At 45.0% G+C, this 4,983-nt stretch overlaps 1 protein-coding gene across 2 annotated transcripts in view; it reads left to right on the forward strand.

Annotated features, from left to right (window-relative positions):
- Positions 1-4,983, forward strand: part of CASP8 (caspase 8) — a 50,967-nt gene that overhangs the window by 8,421 nt on the left and 37,563 nt on the right. The window contains exon 1 of one of the 2 annotated variants that reach the window (XM_007112919.4): positions 12-422. The exons of the other annotated variant lie outside the window; for it this stretch is intronic. The gene's annotated coding sequence lies outside the window, so the exon portion shown is untranslated. Of the gene's footprint in view, positions 1-11; positions 423-4,983 lie in introns of those variants that run through there. 2 annotated transcript variants of the gene reach the window in all.

Here is a 4,983-nt window from a genome sequence, read left to right on the forward strand (position 1 = left end):
CGGATGCTCAGGCTCAGCGGCCATGGCTCACGGGCCCAGCTGCTCCATGGCATATCGGATCTTCCCGGACAGGGGCACGAACACGTATCCCCTGCATCGGCAGGCGGACTCTCAACCACTGCGCCACCAGGGAAGCCCCTGACTCGTATCTTGTTTCCATTCTGGCTTCTCTTTGCTGAGCAGTGGTGACATCAACAATTTTCTTACCTTCATGTTCCAAGTGTGATGCAGGCACCATTTCCATGTTCACATTGCCCCCAGTACCAGAGATTGCAAGTGAGGCTCTCCCAAGAACTTTCTCAAAGCATTCCGCTTCTATGGACTCACTATAATGGTCCTCTGAGCTTCTGCAGCTCATTAAGCCTCCAGCTAGGCAGTGAGATACAAGTCTCATCTTCTTTCAAGCACTCCAATCTATTTAGGTATGTAATGAAGACTTGAACTTTGCTCAAAAAGAGGTCTGACCTTTGTCCTTGGCCTCTGGGAGGTAATCTCTATGACCTTGAAATGTTGTGCCTGACAAGAATGTCTTTGTTTACCTGGGGGCTTTGGACTATGCCAGAAAGTTTGTTTGTTTTGGGGCAGCACTGGGCATCTTGTGGGATCTGAGTCCCCCAACCAGGGATTGAAAGCACCAGGCAGTGAAAGCATGAAGTCCTAACCACTGGACCACCAGGGAATTCCCCAGAAAGTTTTAAAATGTGATTTATGTTGAGGGATTTCCGTCACAGGGTATCAGCTCAACCTCCACAGGGACTAGAGACTGAGGTCAGCATGCAGGCAGATGGCCACAGAACCCCAGGAAAGACTGGACACCAAGGCTCCGATGAGATTTCCTCAGTGGCAGTACTTACTGTGTATCATCACACCTCAGCGCTGGGAGGGGTTAGTGCTTCCCATGACTCCATGCGGAGAGGACAACTGGAAGCTCAGTTATGGAATCCTCCTGGACTCATTTTAATCTGTATCTTTTCCCTGTAATAAATCCTAACTATGAGTGTAATAGCCTTCAATTATCACACCCCAGGGTGTTTTGGGGAACCTCTTGAACTTGCAGTTGGTGTGAGATGTGAGGGTGTTTTGTGGATTGTTCCCTAATTCTGCTGCGTGTTTTTTTCTCACACCACCAAGCAATTAACTCAATTGTCTGAGGACACTGACCAGGAATTTTTAACTCAGTTCTGAAACTACCTACCCGGAGATAGCATCAGATCTCACAGATTAAGGGTTTAGTTCCACAAGACTCCCCACCCCCACCCCATAACTTTGCAATAGGTATATTTTCTCTTTTCCGTCCTCACTAGGACTCTGTAGACAAGCGTAAGTCCATTCCTCTGCCACTGGATCCAGTCTCACCTAAATTTCAGTTCTCCTTCTGCCCTGATTCTCTCTCAAGGGACTCCATCTTGTGCTCCTGTAGACTATACAGGATGGGGTGGAAAGCGTCAAAAAAACCAGTGTGGATATCAGTGGTAAGGGTACCTGGGATTTGCTTTAATCAGGTATGGTGAGATATGCAGACATGGAAATGACTGTCTTGAGGAATTTTATACTCACAGATCCCAGGAGAAGGGGCACACCATGCAGGACCACATGGGAAAGCATCAGTTGGTCAGGAGGCAGATGATGTGAAGGGGAAATGTGGGCAAGAGCCTTCATTGTGGTTTCCGTGGGAAGGAATTGATGAGGCAGGGCAATCAGGCTTAGGTTGGGTTAGTCTGTAGCATTTCAGTGGGCTCTGGGATGTAGGGGGTGCCCCTAGTTTTCTGGTACATGTGTCTAGAGTGCAGGGGAATAGTGTCCCGGAGTGTAAAATCTTGATGAAGGAGGTGGTTGGGGGTAGGGACTCTGGATTGGTTGATCTGCATTCGAAAGCCTCGCTGGCTGGCCTGGCGTGTGCTCTTTCTAGGAATGAAACACCCGAGGAGGGGCAGCCTCTCCAGGATGAGCAAGGCCTCAAGGTGTCGAAGCATTGAAAGTACAAAATAAAAGACATGATGAATACACTGTCTTTTATTACGCCCACCAGAATGTGGCTAGCATTTTCTCTTTAGTATATAGGGATACAGTTGTCCTTAACTGTTGAGATTTAGCTGAAATGCTGAGCCACCAGGAAAATTTCATTCATCATCCTTGCACAAAAGAGAGTGAGAAACAAGGAGACCATGCCTCTCTGCTCTGTCACTGGGATGACTCTTGACTCTGTAGAGGAGGAAAATCTTTTTCTCTGTACCCTCCTAAGCTCTTTACCTCAGACCCTGCAAATTATACTGACAAGAGCCAGATGAACAAGAGAAAAACAGACAGTTTATTATGCATGCAAAGCACATCAAACTGGAGAAACCTCAGTGATTCGGAACTCAAAAGGGTGGCTAGAACTTGGGCTTATATAGCATTTTAGCAAAGAACAATAAATATGCAGAGAAGTGACAAGAGAAAGGTAATAAAGGGTTTAGGCTTCCAAGAGTGATACACTTTGGGAAGGTAAATATATTGGGCAAACTACATTTGTTCATGCAGGTCCATCTTGGTGCAGACTTTCTTCTTCATGGCCATAAAACTTCCCTGGGGGTGGGATTCATGGCAGTCTTCATTTCTCAGAATCTGCTACTTTTAGTCAGATAAGGGATGATACAAAAGGCTTCTTTCTGTATCTGCTGATTCTCATTTGCCTCCAACTCAAAATAATCTTTAGGCATAGTTGGAGCCTCTACAACATGTGTCAGATGAGGGATGACTCATTCTCTCAGAAACTGGAAGTTTGTATCATAATGTTGTAAAGCACAGAAAAGTTAACTTTATAACCCAGCTTTTGTGTCTACCCGTGACCTTTTCTTTTCATTTTGTGAAACATAAACAATCACTGGACACTTAACCAATGTTTGTTTAATCATGAATGAATATAGACTTTATCAACATCTCTAAGGTTTTCATTGGAATGACTATTATCTGGGCTCTTTGGCTTAATCTCCTTCTGAATACCTTTAGACAGGCAAAAAAAAAAAAAAAAAAAAAAAAAGAGAAAGTCTGATTTGGAGCATTAATAACCGGAGACCCAGTCCTAAAACCTGGCCCTTTTGCTCCCTGGCCAACTGTCCCTTCCTGTGAGTGAATCAAACAGCCTGGCTCCCAGGGTCAGCCTCAGGTACAACATGCCATTTTTTTCTCTTCAACTTGTTCTGAGGAACCCCAGTGGGTTTGCAGAGACACTGGCTAAAATGCACATTGTCCCAAGCAGTGTTAAACTCTAGCTTAGAAGCACTGAGCAGTAATAAAGAGGACGGAGGCCGTTCATAAGTACTAATGTAGAAAGAGATACAAGATAGAGTTAGATGAAAAAATGATAGAATACACACACATGCACACAATGTTTATACAAATATACAAATAATTAGTGCAAAAATTAAAGTCAATGCAGATATGTGTTTGCTTTTCCTTTTGTGTAGACTATCACAAGAAAGATAAATAAGAAACTGCACTAACCTTCCTACTACATCATTTTGTTTCAGGGTCTGTTGAAAGCTGGAGTCGGTAGGAATCCAAGTGAGCCTGGGAGGACACTTCTGGGGGAAGAAACAATGTCCTATCCAGGGAAGACACCAAATACACATTTTGCCACTTGGCCGTCTCACCTGGGCTTACCTGTACCTGCACGCTAGCTGTGCTACTACTGAGAACGGGTGTATTATAATTATTTTTACTAATAGCTTTGAGGAAAAAAATCATTACCCAATTCTTGAAATCCTTTTTTTAAAAAAAATTTATTCATTTATTTATTTATTTTTGGCTGTGTTGGGTCTTTGTTTCTGTGCGAGGGCTTTCTCCAGTTGCAGTGAGCGGGGGCCCCCTCTTCATCGCGGTGCGCAGGCCTCTCACTGTAATGGCCTCTCTCGTTGCGGAGCACAGGCTCCAGACGCGCAGGCTCAGTAGTTGTGGTGCACGGGCTTAGCTGCTCCGTGGCATGTGGGATCTTCCCAGACCAGGGCTCGAATCCATGTCCCCTGCATTGGCAGGCAGATTCTTAACCACTGCGCCACCAGGGAAGCCCTTGAAATCCTTTTGTACTGAGAAAAAAATGAAATGAATTTCCCTTGCAGAAAGTGAGGAGTGACTTCTTCTTCTTTTTTTAAAAAAATTTATTTATTTATTTTTGGCTGTGCTGGGTCATCGTTGCTGCGCACGGGCTTTCTCTAGTTGCAGCGAGCAGGAGCTACTCTTCCTCGTGGTGCGTGGGCTTCTCATTGCGTTGGCTTCTCTTGTTGCGGAGCACGGGCTCTAGGCGCGTGGGCTTCATAAGTTGTGGCACGTGGGCTCAGTAGTTGTGGCTCGTGGGCTCTAGAGCGCAGGCTCAGTAGTTGTGGCGCACGGGCTTAGTTGCTCCGCGGCATGTGGGATCTTCCCGGACCAGGGCTCGAACCCATGTTCCCTGCGTTGGCAGGCGGATTCTTAACCACTGTGCCACCAGGGAAGCCCCGAGGAGTGACTTCTTTTAAAAGGGAAAAAATACGTGTTTCAGGGAATAATCCTCCCATCTTTTGATTTTTTTTAAAAGAAGGAGTCACTAGTGCTGCATGCAGATACAGTAGTTGGGTAGTCCCAGCTCAGTCACTTCACCTTTCTGGCCTTTGGTGTTCTAAATGTCTTGGTAACACCTGCCCTGCCTGCTTTAGACTAAAAAATGTGCTCACCAACGAGATAAATGAGATAAAGTAGGGAGAACACTTTAAAACTGCATTGTGCTACAAACTACTGTATATAAAATAAACAACAAGGTCCTACTGTATAGCACAGGGAACTATATTCAATATCCTGTGATAAACCATAATGGAAAAGAATATTAAAAAGTATATATATATATATGAATCACTTTGCTGTACACCAGAAACACACCACACAACATTGTAAACCAACTATACTTCAATTTAAAAAAAAAAGTGGGGCTTCCCTGGTGGCGCAGTGGTTGAGAGTCCTCCTGCCGATGCA

Source organism: Physeter macrocephalus, chromosome 2 (assembly GCF_002837175.3).
Source record: "Physeter macrocephalus isolate SW-GA chromosome 2, ASM283717v5, whole genome shotgun sequence".
Taxonomy (NCBI): domain Eukaryota; kingdom Metazoa; phylum Chordata; class Mammalia; order Artiodactyla; family Physeteridae; genus Physeter; species Physeter macrocephalus.